We start from the raw sequence: 24,087 nt of genomic DNA on the forward strand, positions 1-24,087 counted from the left end.
GTACGTAACCTTGGTTATGATGCCACTTGCTGGAAATGTGATAAGCTTTCAAATTCAAACACCCGATATATGTATAATATATAATATATAATTAATTTTTTTTATTGCAAGTAAACACACTGTTAGGAGCAATTGATGATATCAAACAGAAACTATCTGAAGTTCACATCAGAACTTATATATCAATGAATGCTGATGACATCAACGGATGATGAATATCAACGGATGATAGGATATCAACGGATGATGATGTCAATGAATAATGAAATCAATATTTGTCACATCAGTTAATCTTCGAGGAGGAAAAGGAAACATGAATTTCAAGGCAGTGAAGGACTTTATCTCAGAAGCAATAGTATAGGTTTCCTTGCTGTTAATAGAATAGGATTCCTTATACATTGGTAGTTGTGCTCTATATAAAGTACATATTAGGTTCATGCTATAAGCATTGCGATATTATTATATCTTTCGCATAACCTAGCAGCTCTCAAGGATATTTGTTCATCCTTTCGAGAGAGTACATGTGTAATAAGTTTTTATCAGATAATATAAAAACTGTTAATTTTGTTGAAGCTATGTCGAATAGATTGTATTAACTATATTCACCCCCCCCCTCTATAGTTGATTAAGGGCCTAACAATTGTTATCAGAGCTTGTTGTTAACGTAAAAATAGAAGATCTGAAGATCAATCTATAATGGCAGATAAATAAGAAGAGACATAGAATCCGAAGCCACCACCCCCGGCCACATCACAGATAAGCAGCAACATGAGTAGGTATGAAGTAATCGAGGTGCCTATTCTGAAGATACATGAATATCCAAACTGGAAAGTCAGGATGACCATGGGTTTGGAAGCCACGGATCCTAAATACCTAAGCAGGATCTATGATGGTCCTCATAAACTAATGAAGGTAGCTGTTTCGCTTACAGAAGAACTAGAGAAGATGATAGAAAAATATAGGAAGGAGTTTACCCCTAAAGATATCTCTTCTATCATGAAGGATGCTAAGGTTAGACATATCCTGCACATCAGTCTTGATAATGTTATGTCTAATAGAGTCATTGGATGTAAAATAACAAAAGAGATATGGGATGATTTAGAAGTAAAGTGTCATGGTACAACTGCTATCAAGAAGAACATGAGGACAGTACTTATTCAAGAATATGATCACTTTGACTCAAGGGACAATGAGACCCTAACGGAGATCTATGACAGATTTCAGAAATTGCTGAATGACTTATCCCTTATCAACAAAAAATATGATTTGGAGGACTCAAACTTGAAGTTCCTACTTGCTCTCCCTGAAAAGTGGGACTTTAAAGTCACATCAATCAGGGATAACTATAATCTTGATTGTGATTTCCCGTATTTTCAGAATTGTTATTATTATCATTTGAATATGTTTATGTGCTTTTCTGATTTAGAAGGAATAAAATTATGGATATTTTATTCTTGTTTCGTGGGTTCTTTATTTGGACTAATGTGCTAATTGATAGCTCGTGTCAATCCCTTTTTGTATTGTAAAAGTATTTAGACACTTTTACTATTATAAAATGTTATTTGAAAGCCGGTCATTTTATCGATATAGGTAAACTGGGTGTATTTTCCAGTCTTGAGGATCGAGTGAATATTTTACTCGCCTCAATATTTTATCTGTGTTAAGAATATTATTTGGTATTTTACCCGTGTTCACCCGGGTAAAGGGTGAAGTTTAAAAACAGTTAAAGTAATATTTTACAGCTATTTTGCTACGTGTTAAATAAATTATTACGTGTTTAATATTACTTAAAAGTATGTCTGGACATGAATTAGCATGCGATAGAGTTGTGTGTGGTCCGTAAGCACCCGAGTATTTTTCGGATACTCGCTACGTGTTTAAAATACATTTATATGTATCGATCCGCAATCTGGACGCGTGTTTATTTGCGTCTTTATCGAGATACTCGTTTTATCTCATTTTATGTGTGTTTGAATGTATTTTATGTGTTTTCGGGGTGTTCTATTAATTTAAGAATCATTTCTGTTTTTCAAAAATCAACGGACTGGGACCCCACCAGGACGACAAAGCCCACAAAATTCATATTTTATTTTTATAAAATTATGCATATTTCAAATACACATTATTTTTGCATTTTTGAATTATTCACAATTTTTGGGGAATTTTGACATAAATTTTATATTTTATTGCTCTTAAAATTATTCTCCATAATTATTATTTTTGGGCCTAATTATTTTAATTAGGGGATAAAAACACCCTTGAATAATTTTATAGTATTAATTTGCAGATAATATAAATAACATCATAATTTTATATTATTTTATTTCTTTTTTTATAAAAATTTTCAGAAAATAGAAATTATCAAGAACAAGTTGGGGGTAAAAATTTGTTCCAAAACTTTGCCTCATGATTTTTGGAGCTACATATTACAGTTTTTGATGCTCTATATATCAAAATCATCCTCTCATCAAGCTCTATCCATCCATACCAAAATCACGATATGAGAGTAAGTATTGTGAAAAATTGAATTTGTGTTCTTGAGCTTGAATTTCGTTTTTGATTCTTGAAGGGCTGTTTGATGTTTTTGATAGTTTATTATTGTTCCTGGTATCACAAGGATCGTTTTCATATATAGTTTGTATGTTTTTTATTAAGATTTAATTATAACTTAGTTTTAGTTTCTATATAATTTTTGAATCAATTTTTAGAATTAATCTTGAATTTGTGATTGTGTTTGATGATATGGATATATTGTAGAGATTTAGGGGTTTAAATTGAGCTATAAATCATCGAGTTTGGCTTGGAATTGTGTTGATTCGCGTTTTCCGATTTTGTTGCCGAAAAAATGTCCGATTTTGATCGGATATTGAGTTCGGGTGGTGGGAGGAGGAAGATATGTTAATTTCTGGGTTCTGGGCTTGTGTTAGGGTGGTTTGCGCTGAAAAATGGGGTCGAACCATGTGTGTTTGGGGTTGATTAAACTCGACCGGAGATTGCCCGGCAATCGGCCGGATTCTGGAATTTCCAGAATTTTCGGCGATGTTCTTAACAACTACGGCCAAGTTCATCCCTCAACCCTTGGTTTGATCCAAGGTTGAAGATGACCCAAACCTTGAAACTTTTTTTGGGTATTTTCTTTTTAAATTCTATTCAAAATTCATTTCTATTCCCAAAAATCTTTTCTTTTAATTCTAAAAATCATTTAATAATTATTTCTAAATTTCAAAAATTATTTACTTATTTATTTAAAATTTTAAATGAGTATTTTATTTTATTTTGTTTTTTTTATTTATAATTTTTTTTATTTAATTATTTATGAATTTAATTAATTGATAAAATTATTTAATCAATTGATTTTATTTATAAATAGTTAAATAAAATGTAAATTATTTATAATTAATTCAAATAATTCCTAAAAATCACTTTTAAACTTTTTAATATTATATTTTGGTATTTAAAAATTAATTAATATTATTATTAAATAATTTATTCCCATTTATTCCTATTTTATTCTTAATAAATAAACCGTTCGTCCGTTTAATATGAAACAAACGCGTATAACCTCAGAAAAACATTACGCTTTCAATAAAAATACTTTCTAGTCAGTATTTAATCGATAAACACTATTATTGATCTGATTTCAGTTCTAAACGTACTGAGACCTATGTTGTGACAATCTGATTTATATGTTACATAAAATATGTGATTACGTGTTACGTGATATGCATGCTAGCTGGTTATAGTTTTAGAATGCCATGATTAGTTATAAACGATCAGGTAGATGTCAAGATGTATAGTTACGTCAATTAAGTTTGGTTTTGTCAATTAAGATAGTCTTTTTGTTTATAGAATCGAGTTGCAAGGAGCTTAGTCAAGTGTTAGGCGAAGTCAATAGCTAGCAGTTGTAAGCCAGGGTATTAATAATAAGAGGTTATTGTAACACCCCCAGATCCGGGGTCAGGGATCCGGGTCGTCACGAGTTCCATTTCCTTTAGTAACACCCAATCTTAATAATTACTCAACTACTCTGTACTGTGACCCCACAATAAACACACACACCACACGTTATAGTCTCAGAGATGAACATCCAAAAATAACCACAAGTCATTTTATTCCACAATTATCTGCCAATACACCTTAAAAGGTTTTCTGAATAAATTTTCATTTCCTTGCCATTATTACAATTCGTAAATATAAATAAATCTGGTACATCAAAAGTTGAAAGCCTAGCCTATTGGTAGTTCCTACCTCAGCTACGGCGACATCAATGCTTCTAGAAACTGCGGAACGTCTCCTAATCGCTTGCGAATCGGGAGCTTGGTTCTGTTCATCTTTTCTATCTGTTATTGTATGATGAAAGAAGAAAGCAAGGGTGAGCAGCAAGCCCACCAAAATAATATGTATAATGATTAATAGTATATGAGCCTACTCATAATACTCATGAAAGTCTTGGTCAAAAGAAATGAACCAAGTTTGATATCTTAATGCGATGAAGTCGCAAAATATTCAGTATATATACATATATACTTTTCAAAATATTGAAAGTCCTCTTCCATGCATAATATACACAAAGTCCCAGTGTATAACTGTATAAAAAAATATCGTTGCAAGGTGATCTCATATATCTAACCTTGTCTCAACGTTTTTCTGAAAATCTTTATCATTCATAAGACAATTATTAATTAGATATAAGTTTAAAAGATGAGGTTACCAAATACCCCAATATACTTATATCTTTCCCAATACTACTTGAACTACCACCGTTCAAGTTATAATCAGTTTCAAAAGTTCATCACATAGATGAGACTACAAGACAAGATTTGAATAGATTCAATCTTTGAAATATTATTGAATGAAATAAAGTTACGAGATACTTTATTTAGTCCCGATATATATATATATCCACATATATATATCTCTTAAACATTTCCTGGAACCTCTGTTATGTAAAGTATGAACAGAGTTTGAAACATCCAATGAATTTTGGAAAGGAAAAGAATTTTGGCATAAACCAGATATCTTGCTGATCAGGCAAAGATACGAATAAGTAACCTTTTCTACTAGTAGATGGATGAATCCCCCACCGGTTATCACCCTGGCCACATAAGGACCTTGTGCTGGACCGCCACCCGGCCTCTTACGCGTTGATGGACTGCCACCCAGCCACTTACACTTTGATAGACCGTACCCCGGCCTGTCGCTTATGCCGACTCAATTAGATGGGCTTACTTCCCGAACATTGGGCAAGTAATCAATTCATTTATCAAAACAGCAACCTTGTTGCGAATATAAAATACACCACAGAGCCGGATTCCCCAGTTTTTGAGCGAGTATTTAAATCCCCTTAAAAAGGAAGATCTTAAATATAAAAATGAGTTTTGGGATCCGCTCTAACTTTTAAAAATCATTTTGAAGACTCGAAAACACTTTAAAGAGTGTTTGGAGTAATGCTGATTTAATGAAGTAAATCAGTCCCAATATATTTAGAAAATGTCTGAATATTATTATTTAAATAATATTCCCATAAAGAATAATCTTTATACAAATAATTGAAGTAGAAGTTGTAAGACTTATACTTGAAATGAGTATTAAATAACCAAAGATATACTTATATGAAAGTACTATCTTTATTTGAATAATCGAAAATAAGTTTGATTATCGAAATATTATTCTTTAATAAAATAAAGAATATATCTCAGCAAATAATCGGAGTCATAGATCCTCAAATGAATATTCAAATAATATTCATTAAATAATATAAACTGAGTCATAAGCCCTCGAATGAATATTCAAATATTATTCAATAAATAATATAAACTGAGTCATAAGCCCTCGAATGAATATTCAAATATTATTCAATAAATAATATAAAAGAGTCATAAGCCCTCGAATGAATATTCAAATATTATTCAATAAATAATATAAAAGAGTCATAAGCCCTCGAATGAATATTCAAATATTATTCAATAAATAATATAAAAGAGTCATAAGCCCTCGAATGAATATTCAAATAATATTCAAATAATAAAATAAAAGGAGTCATAAGTCCTCGAATGAATATTCGTAATAATATTAATTAAATAAAATAAAGTTATAGAATAAACCTTATTCGATTAATAGTTTTAAAAACTATATCAATATATATATAAATATATATTATACTCGGGAGCCTCGCCTCTCGGTTTAGAAACATGTTCACCTTTTATCCCCTATACTAAGGGTAAATTCAAATACCGCTTATCTCTAGCATAGGTATTATGCAACTATAAGCATTTGAACCAACAGATATATAAACCAAGAATATAAATCAGGCATGCATATATACCATATCACATGCTACAATATATCGCAAGAATTTGCTAATAACAAATATGCATTTATCGCAAGATCATGCATATACACATATACATCACCACAACAGTATAACGGGTAGAAAACTTGCCTGAGCGACTGGGGGTTACGAATGGCTCGGGACGAGTCTGGTAACCTATAAACAACAAGTAAGTTGGAATTAAACCAAAGTCACTTGTAAATCTATACTTTAACTAACTTAGACTCTAACGCTTGTTTTGCGCTTACTGATTCTCTTAAGTCACTCGAGTACTCTCGGCTCCACCATTTTTAATAATTTAACCTTTACGAGTTTTAAGGCGATTCCTTCGCGAGTGTCTTACCAACTTCCTAACACACTTACCATAAATGTTTCATACATTAGTTAACCCTTTTTGGTCTTTAACCTATGTTTCAAAGTAAGGCGAGGGGAAAAGTTTCGTTCGCGAAACGCCGTTACTTGAAACGGTCGTTTCTCCTAAACCGTGCATCGGAATCGAACGAACTACATATCAAAACGAAGCTCGTAACATGAGCTATCTAAACATGGCAGTGGTCATAATCTAGCAGGGGGTTCTCGGGTCCTAATATTATGCACAAAACAGTCCAAAGAAAATCGGACGTTACGACGGCTATGTTTACGCGATTACCAATATTTAAACTACTCCAATTAACCACCAACCAACTCATAACCATCAATACAACAAAATTTCACCTAAACCATACCACATCAGTCCATAATCTCCAAGGTTTTCAACTCAAACAACCACAATCAAGACCTATGAACTATAATCAAGCTTCAATTACCAAAACACTTCCAAATCAAACCAAACTACTAATAATCACAATCCATGCTTCTCATTTCACAACACCAACCATTAAACTTACTAACAAATAAAGTAAAGGCTAGGGTTTGAAGTTTATACCTTCCTTGGGAGGTGTTAAGTTGCTAGGAAGCCTTAGGGAGCCTCCTACAAGCTTGATCATGATTATTTGGACGAGACTTGTGAACAAGAGTTGTTGGCCATCTCAATACCTTTCCAATGAGCTATAGAACACAATATTTGAGTGAGAAATGAAGGAGATACAACAGTTTTAGTGTTCTGGTTCTGTTTTGGCCGAGAGCATGAAGAACAATGCCTTGGTTTCTTTTTGATTTTGATGAAAATGATTTTACTTGGCTTGGTTGCTTTGTTTTTGTGTTTGATTTAGTCAATTACCTTGTTGCCCTTGAATTTGTGTGGTTCTCATTCAACCACACCTCCTTCCTTCCCATGTCATGCTTGTGTCATCCTCATGATGTCATCCTCCCCTCCTTGTCCTCTTTCTATTGGTTGGATGACATCATCCCTACTAATCCCCTTGATTAACTTCCTAATCGTTTGCCTAATGACCGCTGATCTGTTATACGGTTCGCTTAACTTTCGTTTTCATTTATCGTTTGAGGGATCATACCCGGGATCTTATTACTTAGGTTCCCTTAACCTTTCTCAATATATTGTATTCCTTTTATGATCCTCTCTTATAATCCTTTAATTTAAATCTTTTTTATCCTGTTACCTTATACTCAATTCTTTTCGTATCTATTGGATTTCCGGGAAAAATCAAAGTGTTCGGATTTGGATTCTGACGATCTTTACATACACTTATATCCCATATAAAGTACTAATAAAATCTCAGAATATCCATATCAGAACCCCTACATAGTGTGGCATGAAAAGTTTTCTCATTCAGCAAAAACACTATTCATAAGGGTTTCAAAAATTTCCCAAAAATTGGGGTTATTACAGTCTCCCCTCCTTAAAAGGATTTCGTCCCAGAATCAGATAGAAAATGAATAGGGATACTCTCTTAGCATTGCACTTTCTAACTCTCAAGTAAATTTTCCCACATTGTGGTTCTACCATCAAACTCTTACTAGTTTGATAACCCTTCTCCTAAGCACTCGTTCCCTTTTACTCTATACCCTTCCTGGTTGCTCCATATAGGTTACGTCTGGTTGCATGTCTATGCGCTCATATGCCTCTATTTATCTGGCATCTGAATTACACTTCCTTAACATTGATACGTGAAACACGTTACGACCTGCTACATGTTCGGGGTTAGGGCTAGCTCATATGCTAACTTCCCAAACGTCTTAATATATCCAAGGGTCCAACAAATTGTAGACTTAGCTTTCCTTTCTTTCCGAACCTCATCAATCCTTTCCAAGGGATACCTATAACATTACTAGGTCCCCTATTTCATACTCTTTGTCCTTTCGTGTCATGTCCATCTTGGGCTACTACCAGCCGTCCTATGATTAGATCTATCATATCCTTGGTCCTTTGGACTAATGCGGGTCCGAGCATCTTGCGCTCTACAACTTCATCCTAACATAAGGGAGATCGACATTGTCTTCCCTCAAGGATCTCATAAGGCGACATCTCGATAATGACATATGATCTATTGTCGTGATATAACTAAATCCGCGTTAAGTGATCATTCCAAATTCTTTCAAGTCTATTGCACAGACTCTCATTATTGCTTTTAGCATTAGAGCTTCTGCTTCTCAATACCCATTCTTTTCCAGTTCGTAATCGCTACTACCTTCCGTTCCTAATATTATACTGGTTATACTTTTGCTCGTTAGCGTTCTATAACCTTTTAATAACCACGTCAACCTTAGTATCACGAATGTGTTTCCATTCCGAATACTACCACAACTTTATTACTCCTTTTTCAGCTGTTTCTATTTCCCAAAGTTTGATCAATCATATAGAAGTAAAGGAATTTGTTGAGAGATCACTATGATCATGAACACTTGTTATCTCGCATAGTTAGTACAGAAGGTGGCCAGCCTTTAGTACTTGACAAGCAATTAAACAATAGTTGGTATCCTACTAGGCTTCTATCACACAGATAGACAGTCATTCGGCAATACCTCCCCTTCTGGAAGGGTTGTTCTTCTCAAATTACATGAAATGAAAAGAAGAGAAAAGAACGAACTGAAGAGAATTTTATATATATAAAAAAATATACTGTCACAAAATATCTGGCTTGGAACCTACCTCTGAACTATAGAGGTTTGTCATAGGAGAACAAAACATATATGTATTTATATCAACATCAAGTATTATAGCATCCTATTTCACATGCTTAAATATTTCTATTCCGTTCATCATTCTATGGACCCATGCTCTTCCTCGAGCTTATACACAATCACCTTTGAAACTCCCTCGACATCGAAAATCGAATCTGGGATCTCATTCTATACATCATCGCTACTAGAATTCTATGCTTGCACCGCAACCTTCCTCGTATAATAATACGACTCTCTATTGATAAGAAAGAATAATAATTCACTAGGTAGATACTCTACTTAATTAGTCTATCAATGATAACTTATACACTACCACGACCCGATTAGCGGTACTCAATCTCAACACCCATTCCAATACAACTCTCACGGTTGTAATTAGCTCATTACTCGCAGAATCATTGCTGCCTTACTATGGTCCACCACTGACCTACTGTCGTCATTTACTTTTCCATAAAATCTTAATATCTAACCATACGGAGTCCATACATCTCGTATCTAATTCTCCTAAGGAGTTAACATAACCACCAATCACAATTCATGAAGAACACTCCAAACTCTGACGTACTTTCATGACATGAAGTAGATAAAATTGCAGAAGAGTTTCAATCAAAGCAACGATAGCAGGTTAATACCATTCTTAGTCATATGCCTTAAATAGAAGACTTAACTCAAAGGTTCGTTTAGTCCTTTTTGAAACATGGTCCTGGATTATTCTCAAGATAGTACCTCCTAAGATAGATAGCCCGTTCCTGGCGATTACACGAATTAAACCTTTACCAACTACTATTACGGTTGGGTATTGCACAGTCATCAGAAGGAATGTCAATCTTCCAAACCATAATTCAACCTTCACATTTTTAACCATCATCACTGTTTTCTTTTGGCACACGCGCCTATAATTATCCACTTACCTTTAAAGTGTCAGCCACCTCTTTGGCCTTTCCTGATAGTAAAATTTCCTTACAGTCAATGTCATTTTAACCACCTCCAAATAAATTTTCTACCTTATTTCCGATCACTGCTTGAGTGAAGATGTTTTCCTTAAAATCAGATGGGAAAGAAAAGAAAAAAAAATATCACCATTTTTCCATAAGTTATTGCCTCAATCTTTAGAGGCTAATCACTGTCAAGACTGACTCTCAATCATACTTAGAACATTTTTTATCTTAAGTCCTAATTGCCCTGAACAATTTCGACCATTACTGGTTCGATCCATACTTTCTCGTGGTTTAACACGTGCCCCACTTGGCATCATTATAATTATGTCATATTTCCTTTATCAACATTTTTATTCTTGAGAATTTCGAATATTTCCTTTCTCCTTGTAAAACCTCTAGGGTTATTCTTCAATCGTTCCTCCTGTATTCCCTATATACAGGGCATATCAAAATACCATTTACTAATACTAGAACCATTGTCTATATACTTCTGAAAAATTTCTCCACTGATCCTTAAAGGTTGTTATTACCTTAATCCTTTCCAATTCATCCTGTCAAAACTCATACTGTCCCTATTAAGGGTGAAATGCCAACCTTTATGCATTCCCCTAGGATTCATTTTAAGTTACCGATGTTCTATTCTTAATTCCACCTTTAAAAAGGTACATGCATCCTTCCATGGATAAATCAAGTCATATATCCTTGATAGATTATCTTATTCATCATTCCCACCTCGATAGTCTATACCTAACTTCATAATAGCATCCTTATTCAAATTGAGGTCAATCCATATGGCCTCCAAAAGATAACAATGGTCATCCGCTTTTCTTTCCTGATTTGGTAATGATAACATGGATGTTCTGGAAGATATTGGTCATGTTCAACGTGAACTTCTTCTTAATAATTCCTTATTTACTTTTGTTGTTTATCTCAACAGTCACCTCAATGTTGGGATATCTTTCATACCTGGCGTCTCCCTTCCTGGGTATCAAGCCACCGGTCTTACACTTCCCATTCTTGAAGGTCACTTCCTTCATCCAATTCTTTCCTGATTTCTTACTTTCTTGTCTCCTCAGTCTATCCGTGTCTCAATATTTATCCTTCGAACTATCTCAAGGTTTTCGCGAATCCTCCCAACTTGAAGGGGGTACAATATATGTATCTCTTATGCCTTCAACCATCAATTTTAACTCATGGTGGATCATCATCATCCTGACGATTACATACTTTTCTATTTCTATTGCTATGAGTCTTTAGGGTTTCCTCATACCCAACTCCCTTATCATTCCTCAAACTCTCTTGCCTTTATATTCCTTTCTCTTATCGTTATTTCATGAACCAACACAACATAAGCATTGATTTCAAACATCCCGTCATTCTGGATTCGTGTCTTCAGAACGAATCTTGATAACTTTTACAACTTAGATTCATAATTCATCATACTCGTCTGCCTTTGTTCTGGCTCTAAAGCTTTTACACTATTCCATAACCTTGGGAATTACTTTCCCGAAAATAATTGACTGAACTTTAATCAGTTTATTATAATCTCTTGCTCCGTGCCTTCCTTGGCCTTTCACCGGCGGGTGGCCTCTCTCTTAGGAGGGTAAGTGACAAAAACAGTCCTTTGTGGTTCGTCAATCATTTAGAATCTCAAATGATTCCTCTATTTCCTTTAGCCAGGCTCTTGCCTCGACTGGGTCAGCTTGTTCCTTAGAACTCAGAGAGCTTAGCGACTTAAAGGTCCTGAAAGAATTTTTCACCGCACTGTCTCCTCAGGGTGGTGGTTGGGGATAATAGTCTAAGTTCTTTTTAGACAGGTCCATGAATTGCCGTATAGGAGTACCGTCTCGGGTCTCCTTTCCTTACTCGACTTTCTGTTTCCTTAGTATGAAATGTTTCATCCTACTCCCCATAATTGGGGTCATCTTTTAATTTAAAATCTTCATTTTCCACTTTATTATATTCCGGGTTCTTTATTTCTTGATGGCAACCTCCCTGACTATCACATTCTGGGTTTGCCCTAAATCCTATTCCTCAACTATGGCTCTCATCTAAGTTCTCATCCTTAAGCTCTTGAACTTTCGGAACCCAAATTCTATAGGAATACCTCATTATTCCCTTATCATCTTTCTCGGTATTAATCTTTTATCTAATTGTTGGCTTTCTGCCTTCATTCATCACCTTTTTCTGGCACAATATGCTCTTTTCCAATAATTCGGTCTCTATTGCAATCTTAAACAGCTTTTCGATACCGGCTCCGGTTACCTTCACTACTATTTCCATTTTCTCAAAATCTCTTATCAATTCTCCCAAAGACATTATCATCTTGAGTCTCTCCTTTTTACTAAGGGCATCAGCCACCACATTGGCTTTCCCCGAATGATACAGAATCTCCCAATCATAATTCTTGATTAGCTCTAACCACCTCATTTGGCACATGTTGAGCTCTCTCTACGGGAAAATGTACTAGAGTACTTATGGCTTAGGTAAATCTCGCACTTCTCTCCATACAAGTAGTGCCTCCAATCTTTAGGGCAAAACTATTACCACGAGCCCAAGCTCATGGGTGGGGATATCGAATTTCATATTACCTTAATTGTCTTGACATGTACGCGATTACCTTACCATGCTGCATAAGCACGCACCCTAAGCCCTTGTGCGAAGCGTCACTACACTTCACAAAATCTCCTTTTCCATCCGGCAACGCCAGCATAGGGGCCGTCACCAACCTTTGCTTCAGTTCTTGAAAGTTGTTCTCGCATTTCTCTGTCCATTCGAACTTCTCAGTCTTACGAGTAAGCCGCGTTAAAGGGGCTACTATCTTTACAAACTTGAACGAACCTCCGGTGGTGACCGACCAATCCTACCTCTGGTAGTTTCCCTAACCATGGTTATCAATTCCTCCATGGTCCTTTATTCATTCTTGTCAGGATCCTCCTTGGGATCCTCCTCAACAACTATCCCTTCTAGGACAACCTCCTCAACCGCTACATCCTCAATATCAACATCATCCGGTCCTGCGTTAGGATGCTCTATCAGATCCATAATCTGATCTCCAATGAGTAATAAAACATCATCGCGTTGTTGCTCCTCAACCTCAGGGTTCGGAGGCCCGCTACTATATACGATAACGAACTACGCTTCTATCGCAACATTTATAAGGGTTCCCATAAGGGTTTTAACTGTCAGTACTACGTTAGGTAGTCCGACTATGAACTTGGCAAGAGTTCTTATTATCTTAGTTAACTTATTATCTTAACGTCCCATCATCTCTGAGGTTTATAACGCTTAGCTCTGATACCATTTCTGTAACACCCCCAGATCCGGGGTCGGGGATCCGGGTCGTCACGAGTTCCATTTCCTTTAATAACACCCAATCTTAATAATTACTCAACTACTCTGTACTGTGACCCCACAATAAACACACACACCACACGTTATAGTCTCAGAGATGAACATCCAAAAATAACCACAAGTCATTTTATTCCACAATTATCTGCCAATACACCTTAAAAGGTTTTCTAAATAAATTTTCATTTCCTTGCCATTATTACAATTCGTAAATATAAATAAATCTGGTACATCAAAAGTTGAAAGCCTAGCCTATTGGTAGTTCCTACCTCAGCTACGGCGACATCAATGCTTCTAGAAACTGCGGAACGTCTCCTAATCGCTTGCGAATCGGGAGCTTGGTTCTGTTCATCTTTTCTAACTGTTGTTGTATGATGAAAGAAGAAAGCAAGGGTGAGCAGCAAGCCCACCAAAATAATATGTATAATGATTAATAGTATATGAGCCTACTCATAATACTCATGAAAGTCTTGGTCAAAAGAAATGAACCAAGTTTGATATCTTAATGCGATGAAGTCGCAAAATATTCAGTATATATACATATATACTTTTTAAAATATTGGAAGTCCTCTTCCATGCATAATATACACAAAGTCCCAGTGTATAACTGTATAAAAAAATATCGTTGCAAGGTGATCTCATATATCTAACCTTGTCTCAACGTTTTTCTGAAAATCTTTGTCATTCATAAGACAATTATTAATTAGATATAAGTTTAAAAGATGAGGTTACCAAATACCCCAATATACTTATATCTTTCCCAATACTACTTGAACTACCACCGTTCAAGTTATAATCAGTTTCAAAAGTTCATCACATAGATGAGACTACAAAACAAGATTTGAATAGATTCAATCTTTGAAATATTATTGAATGAAATAAAGTTACGAGATACTTTATTTAGTCCCGATATATATATATCCACATATATATATCTCTTAAACATTTCCTGGAACCTCTGTTATGTAAAGTATGAACAGAGTTTGAAACATCCAATGAATTTTGGAAAGGAAAAGAATTTTGGCATAAACCAGATATCTTGTTGATCAGGCAAAGATACCAATAAGTAACCTTTTCTACTAGTAGATGGATGAATCCCCCACCGGTCATTACCCTGGCCACATAAGGACCTTGTGCTGGACCGCCACCCGGCCTCTTACGCGTTGATGGACTGCCACCCAGCCACTTACACTTTGATAGACCGTACCCCGGCCTGTCGCTTATGCCGACTTAATTAGATGGGCTTACTTCCCAAACATTGGGCAAGTAATCAATTCATTTATCAAAACAGCAACCTTGTTGCGAATATAAAATACACCACAGAGCCGGATTCCCCAGGTTTTGAGCGAGTATTTAAATCCCCTTAAAAAGGAAGATCTTAAATATAAAAATGAGTTTTGGGATCCGCTCTAACTTTTAAAAATCATTTTGAAGACTCGACAACACTTTAAAGAGTGTTTGGAGTAATGCTGATTTAATGAAGTAAATCAGTCCCAATATATTTAGAAAATGTCTGAATATTATTATTTAAATAATATTCCCATAAAGAATAATCTTTATACAAATAATTGAAGTAGAAGTTGTAAGACTTATACTTGAAATGAGTATTAAATAACCAAAGATATACTTATATGAAAGTACTATCTTTATTTGAATAATCAAAAATAAGTTTGATTATCGAATTATTATTCTTTAATAAAATAAAGAATATATCTCAGCAAATAATCGGAGTCATAGATCCTCAAATGAATATTCAAATAATATTCATTAAATAATATAAACTGAGTCATAAGCCCTCGAATGAATATTCAAATATTATTCAATAAATAATATAAACTGAGTCATAAGCCCTCGAATGAATATTCAAATATTATTCAATAAATAATATAAAAGAGTCATAAGCCCTCGAATGAATATTCAAATATTATTCAACAAATAATATAAAAGAGTCATAAGCCCTCGAATGAATATTCAAATATTATTCAATAAATAATATAAAAGAGTCATAAGCCCTCGAATGAATATTCAAATAATATTCAAATAATAAAATAAAAGGAGTCATAAGTCCTCGAATGAATATTCGTAATAATATTAATTAAATAAAATAAAGTTATCAAATAAACCTTATTCGATTAATAATTTTAAAAACTATATCAATATATATATAAATATATATTATACTCGGGAGCCTCGCCTCTCGGTTTAGAAACATGTTCACCTTTTATCCCCTATACTAAGGGTAAACTCAAATACCGCTTATCTCTAGCATAGGTATTATGCAACTATAAGCATTTGAACCAACAGATATATAAACCAAGAATATAAATCAGGCATGCATATATACCATATCACATGCTACAATATATCGCAAAAATTTGCTAATAACAAATATGCATTTATCGCAAGATCATGCATATACACATATACATCACCACAACAGTATAACGGGTAGAAAACTTGCCTGAGCGACTGGGGGTTACGAATGGCTCGGGACGAGTCTGGTAACCTATAAACAACAAGTAAGTTGGAATTAAACCAAAGTCACTTGTAAATCTATACTTTAACTAACTTAGACTCTAACGCTTGTTTTGCGCTTACTGATTCTCTTAAGTCACTCGAGTACCCTCGGCTCCACCATTTTTAATAATTTAACCTTTACGAGTTTTAAGGCGATTCCTTCGCGAGTGTCTTACCAACTGCCTAACACACTTACCATAAATGTTTCATACATTAATTAACCCTTTTTGGTCTTTAACCTATGTTTCAAAGTAAGGCGAGGGGAAAAGTTTCGTTCACGAAACGCCGTTACTTGAAACGGTCGTTTCTCCTAAACCGTGCATCGGAATCGAACGAACTACATATCAAAACGAAGCTCGTAACATGAGCTATCTAAACATGGCAGTGGTCATAATCTAGCAGGGGGTTCTCGGGTCCTAATATTATGCACAAAAACAGTCCAAAGAAAATCGGACGTTACGACGGCTATGTTTACGCGATTACCAATGTTTAAACTACTCCAATTAACCACCAACCAACTCATAACCATCAATACAACAAAACTTCACCTAAACCATACCACATCAGTCCATAATCTCCAAGGTTTTCAACTCAAACAACCACAATCAAGACCTATGAACTATAATCAAGCTTCAATTACCAAAACACTTCAAAATCAAACCAAACTACTAATAATCACAATCCATGCTTCTCATTTCACAACACCAACCATTAAACTTACTAACAAATAAAGTAAAGGCTAGGGTTTGAAGTTTATACCTTCCTTGGGAGGTGTTAAGTTGCTAGGAAGCCTTAGGGAGCCTCCTACAAGCTTGATCATGATTATTTGGACGAGACTTGTGAACAAGAGTTGTTGGCCATCTCAATACCTTTCCAATGAGCTATAGAACACAATATTTGAGTGAGAAATGAAGGAGATACAGCAGTTTTAGTGTTCTGGTTCTGTTTTGGCCGAGAGCATGAAGAACAATGCCTTGGTTTCTTTTTGATTTTGATGAAAATGATTTTACTTGGCTTGGTTGCTTTGTTTTTGTGTTTGATTTAGTCAATTACCTTGTTGCCCTTGAATTTGTGTGGTTCTCATTCAACCACACCTCCTTCCTTCCCATGTCATGCTTGTGTCATCCTCATGATGTCATCCTCCCCTCCTTGTCCTCTTTCTATTGGTTGGATGACATCATCCCCACTAATCCCCTTGATTAACTTCCTAATCGTTTGCCTAATGACCGCTGATCTGTTATACGGTTCGCTTAACTTTCGTTTGCGTTTATCGTTTGAGGGATCATACCCGGGATCTTATTACTTAGGTTCCCTTAACCTTTCTCAATATATTGTATTCCTTTTATGATCCTCTCTTATAATCCTTTAATTTAAATCCTTTTTATCCTGTTACCTTATACTCAATTCTTTTCGTATCTATTGGATTTCCGGGAAAAATCAAAGTGTTCGGATTTGGATTCTGACGATCTTTATATACACTTATATCCCATATAAAGTACTAATAAAATCTCAGAATATCCATATCAGAACCCCTACATAGTGTGGCATGAAAAGTTTTCTCATTCAGCAAAAACACTATTCATAAGGGTTTCGAAAATTTCCCAAAAATTGGGGTTATTACAGTTATCAAGCATACCAAGCAAGTATTCCTGAACTTTTTTGTAGCATAATTGCTAGTATCCTTACCTTCATTTAACATTCAAATGATATTCATTTTGAACTCTATTATACAAGTTTCCATACTATTCTAAGTTTAGAATAGTTAAACGTTTTTATATTTCGCCACAAAATTACTTTATACAGTGGAACTTTGAGATGAGATTAGCGAATAACTAAATGTTCTAGTTATTTCGCCATCAGTTGTTGAGATAACTCCGGACCATGTGAAATGGGGAGTAAACTATTAAGGATGTCGTTTGATTCGGCTCCTTTGATTAAAAATATTTTATGGATTGGATGAATGCGTAAGTGACTGGGCGAACGGTCCAACAGAGGGCTATGTATTATACTCCCTCCATCCCACTGGGTTGTTTACGTTACTTTTCGGCACGCTTTTCAATGCTCGTTTAAAGTATACTTCCATAATATTTTTTTTAAAAAAAATTCTGAAAAAAAGTTTCATGTTTAAACTTTTATTCAAAAAAAAATTAAAGAAAAAACATTATGAAACTATACTTTTTTGAAGCCTCGAAATACGTGCAAATAGTGTACGTAAACTATCTAGCGGGACGGAGGGAGTATGAAATATTATGACACAACTTGTGCCACCGGCAGATATATTGCCTTTTATTTGAGTACTCATATTTTGGGACATGTTTCTATAAATCATGACCCGATGCTATCACACGGGCTGATCAACATGTGATAGTACGTCCTTCGGAGAAAGATTCCAATGTAAATTATTATATTGTTTTTGATAATCCTATAATAAGTGATTTATCAAGTATTTTGGTTTTGGATAAAAGGTGAAATGTAGTTTTGATTCAGTTTCTGATTTAAGTTGATACTTAATTTGTTATTAAATATCAAAAGTTGTATTAATAGAGATGATTGATGTTGACTTCAGTATCGGATATTGTGAGCATCAAAGTTCGTATTGATATCTAATTTGATATGACACCAAAATGAGTATTGATATCAAGAGTTGAGTTTTGAATAAGTTTATGATTCAGTCTATAATCACTGTTTCATATTTTTATTTTCGATAATTCTGTAAACACTATTTTACAAGTTTTATTCTCGTCGAGATTTAAAGTATTATTGAAGCATTTTCGCTCAAAAATATCAAAAGGATTTTAAATACATTTGAGGAACCAATTCTGGGATTCCTTGACTAAAACTTTCCTGGTTCAGCAATTATGATTTAAAATGTTCTGCCTAGTGCAGATGTTGGCTTTTATATCACAAGACCATATATATGCTATAATGAACTTACTGAGCATTTTTTTCGCTCATACTTGCCTGTTTTTAAATTAACCTCCAGTGAGGATTAACTTGCGTTGTTTAACCGTGTAATTCAAGGAAGCAAAGAAGAAGCTTTTGGAAGGTGGTTGGTCCAGGGTTTGCGGACTAGTGTAAGTTTTATTGTTTAAAGTTGTGTTTATATATGTATTAGTTATGTATTGAATCGTTGGTTTAGTATACTTCTTTTCGAAGTTATACTAGCGGGTTGAGTTTTAAGATTTGGAACTATTGAAAAGAGTTTTAAAAGAAAGTGAAAATTTATTTATGGAATTTGGATATCTTGTTTCTAGAATTGTAACCTTAAAAGATCTTGGATTAATTGGGGTCATAGATGCTAAATATCTTCTGCTAGCATTTATTTATTGATTATACAGGTTGATTTGGATTAAGGTTTCATAATGACGACCAAATCCTCTGACCCCGGATTTTGGGGCGTTACAGGTTGGTATCAGAGCTGGGGTTATAGTAAACTAGAAATGAGAGTGTGTAGGGGTGTATATATCTATGTGAGGACGTTTGAGCTCATATCGAGTTCCTGTTGGACTATTGGATATAGTACCAACGAGTAAGCTAAGATAGGCACATTCGTTTGAGATGGTTGTGTTGAGCTGGACAAAACTCGTGGCGCTTGCAAACTTCTATTGTGGAATCTTCCGAAGCTACTACTATTCCACGACGATAACGACAGAGATTATCAATATTATTAGAACGTGAAGAAGTGTCTAGAATGGGATGACGAGTCAACAGAAGAGTTTAAATAGAAGATAAATATTAAGACCTTAGCAATACCTTCTCTTTCTATGAAGTCTTTTGATATCTCTCAAAAAGAGGTATCTGTTAGAGGATATATTCCCTGACACTCATTTTCAATCATGTAATGTGCGAGAAGCTGTCATGATGCCAATTCTAAGGATTTTATAGCTATGTCAAGTTATGATATTTGACTTCCACTTTTCTTATATGGTGGATTGTTTATTGGTAATGTGACACCACTTGCTCATTTTGTGCCAAAATTTTGTTCTCTGGATTTTATTTCCTTCAAAAATATCAGCTTTGAAAACTTTTCAGTTTTATTCACTTGATTTTGAATTCCTTTGATATTCTTTTATTCTGACTGAGATGAACAACCCTAATTATAGGGGACACAAGGTGTACATGTCTGTGTGATAGGAGTTGGATGAGACTCCATCACTTGTGTGTTTTGTGACTACAATAAGGTTAACAACCTTTAGTAGTGTCTTAATTTGAAAACGCAATACTAAGTTTATTTGATCACATTGATCTCTCAGTTATTCTTTCATTTCAACAACACTTTCTCACAAATTCAGATTTTAGTAACCACAATGGTGGGACACTCGTTATGATATGAAATTCTATTCTCTTTGAAATTCCATGATTTCACAATAGCGGAAGTGGACTGCAATGCAATTAAAATATCAGTGGCGTATAATGAAGTCAAGTTGTTTCTTTATTTCTCTCTCTAGTTATCTCTATCTCTCTTTCTTTTTCTTTCTCTTTATCTTTCTCTCTGTTCTTCTTTCTCTCTATCAGTAAAAGTGATTATATTGAGGAATTGGTCAAAAGGTATGTGGAAGGAACAATGATGCGGAGTGAAGCTCCCGTGATAACTGTGTGGTATAAGAAATTACAGAGTTACTGGAAATTTTGAGAAAAGTTACATATACAAGATTGAAAAGTTGGCCAGAAGATCCTTGGTGCTCTCTTCTGCTGATTCCAAGGACGGAATCCTTATGATGAGGTAGATTATGATATCCCGTGATTTCAGAATTATTATTATTATTTGAATATGTTTATGTGCTTTTCTGATTTAGAAGGAATAAAATTATAAATATTTAATTTCTATTTCGTGGGTTCGTGTCTTTAATTGGACTAATGTGCTAATTGATAGCTCGTGTCAATCCCTTTTTTGTATTGTAAAAGTATTTAGACACTTTTACTATTTTAAAATGTTATCTGAAAGCCAATCGTTTTATCGATATCGGTAAACTGGGTGTATTTTCCCGTCTTGAGGATCGAGTGAATATTTTACTCGCCTCAATATTTTATCCGTGTTAAGAATATTATTTGGTATTTTACCCGTGTTCACCCGGGTAAAGGGTGAAGTTTAAAAACAGTTAAAGTAATATTTGACAGCTATTTTGCTACGTGTTAAATGAATTATTATGTGTTTAATATTACTTAAAATTGTGACTGGCCATGAATTAGCATGCGATAGAGTTGTGTGTGGTCCCGCAAGGACCAGAGTATTTTTCGGATACTCGCTACGTGTTTAAAATACATTTATATGAATTGATCCACAATTTGGACGCGTGTTTATTTGCTTCTTTATCGAGGTACTTGTTTTATCTCGTTTTATGTGTGTTTGAATGTATTTTATGTGTTTTCAGGGTATTCTGTTAATTTAGGAATCATTTCTGTTTTTCAAAAGTCAACGGACAGGGACCCCACCGGGACAACAAAGCCCACAAAATTCATATTTTTTTTATAAAATTATGCATATTTCAAATAAACATTATTTTTGCATTTTTGAATTATTCGCAATTTTTGGGGAATTTTGACATAAATTTTATACTTTATTGCTTTTAAAATTATTCTCCATAATTATTATTTTTGGGCCTAATTATTTTAATTAGGAGATAAAAACACCCTTTAATGATTTTAGAGTATTAATTTACAGAAAATATAAATAGCAACATATTTTTTATTATTTTATTTATTTATTTATTAAAATTTTCAGATAATAGAAATTATCAAGAACAAGTTTGGGGATAAAAATTTGTTTCAAAACTTTGCCTCATGATTTCTGGAGCTACATATTACGGTTTTTGGTGCTCTATATATCAAAATCATCCTCTCATCAAGCTCTATCCATCCATACCAAAATCACGATCTAAGAGTAAGTATTGTGAAAAATTGAATTTGTGTTCTTGAGCTTGAATTTTGTTTTTGATTCTTGAAGGGTTGTTTGATGTTTTTGATAGTTTATTATTGTTCCTGGTATCACAAGGATCGTTTTCATATATAGTTTATATATTTTTTATTAAGATTTTGTTATAATCGAGTTTTGGTTTTTATATAATTTTTGAATCGATTTTTACAATTAATCTTGAATTTGTGATTGTGTTTGATGATATGGATAGATTGTAGAGATTTAGGGGTTTAAATTGAGCTATAAATCATCGAGTTTGGCTTGAAATTGTGTTAATTCGTGTTTTCCGATTTTGTTACCGAAAAAATATCTGATTTTGATCGGATATTGAGTTTGGGTGGTGGCAGGAGGATGATATGTTAATTTCTGGGTTCTAGGCTTGTGTTAGGGTGGTTTGCGCTGAAAAACGGGGTCGAATTATGTGTGTTTGGGGTCGATTAAACTTAACCGGAGATTGCCGGACAATCGGCCGGATTCTGGAATTTCCAGAATTTCCGGCGATGTTCTTGGCAACTCCGGCCAAGTTCATCCCTCAAACCTTGGTTTGAACCAAGGTTGAAGATGAGCCAAACCGTGAAACTGTTTTTGGGTATTTTCTTTTTAAATGTTTATTCAAAATTCATTTCTATTCCCAAAAATCTTTTCTTTTAATTCTAAAAATCTATTAATAATTATTTATAAATTCTAAAAATTATTTATTTAATTATTTTAAATTCCAAAAAAGTATTTTATTTTATTTGATGTAATTATTTATAATTTATTTAAGTTAAATATTTATAAATTTAATTAATTGATTAAATCATTTAATTAATTGATTTTATTTATAAATATTAAATAAAATGTAAATTATTTATAATTAATTCAAAAAATTCCTAAAAATAACTTTTAAATTTTAAAAAATTATATTTTGGTATTTAAAAATCAATTAATATTATTATTAATTGATTTATTCCCATTAATTCTTATTTTATTCGTAATAAATAAACTGTCTGACCGTTTAATACGAAATGAACGCGTATAGTCTCAGAAAAATATTACGCTTTTTATAAAAATACTTTAGAGACCTAATTTCTTTTGTATTGAAAGGTCATTTGAGTTGTGATTCATTCTGAGTCGGTATTTAATCGATAAACACTGTTATTAACTTGATTTTAGTTTTGAACGTACTGAGACTTATCTTGTGATAATCTGATTTATATGTTACATGAAATATGTGATTACGTGTTATATGAATAACATTACTACGTGTTACGTGATATGCATGCTATATGGTTACAATTTAGAATGCCATGATTAGTTATAAACGATCGGGTAGATTTCAAGACGTATAGTTACGTCAATTAAGTTTGGTTCTGTCAATTAAGATAGTCTTTTTGTTTATAGAATCGAGTCGCAAGGAGCACAGTCAAGTGTTAGGCGAAGTTAGTAGCCAGCAGTTATAAGCCATGGTTATAATAAGAGGTTATCAAGCATACCAGACAAGTATTCCTGAACTTTCTTGTAGCATAATTGCTAGTATGCTTACCTTCATTTAACATTCAAATGATATTCATTTTGAACTCTATTATACAAGTTTCTATATTATTCTAAGTTCAGAATAGTTAAATGTTTTAATATTTCGCTGCAAAATTACTCTATACACCGGAACTTTGAGATGAGATTAGCGAATAACTAATTTTCTAGTTATTTCGCCATCAGTTGTTGAGATAACTCCGTACCATGTGAAATGGGGAGTATATTGTTAAGGATGTCGTTTGATTCGGCTCCTTTGATTAAAAATGTTTTATGGATTGGATGAATGCGCAAGTGACCGGGGCGGACGGTCCAGCGGAGGGCTATGTATTATATAAAATATTATGATACAACTTGTGCCACAGGTAGATATATTGCCTTTTTATTTGAGTACTCGTGTTTTGGGATATGTTTCTACGAATCATGACCCAATGCTATCACAC

Source organism: Apium graveolens, chromosome 9, assembly GCF_009905375.1.
Source record: "Apium graveolens cultivar Ventura chromosome 9, ASM990537v1, whole genome shotgun sequence".
NCBI classification, from domain to species: Eukaryota; Viridiplantae; Streptophyta; class Magnoliopsida; order Apiales; family Apiaceae; genus Apium; species Apium graveolens.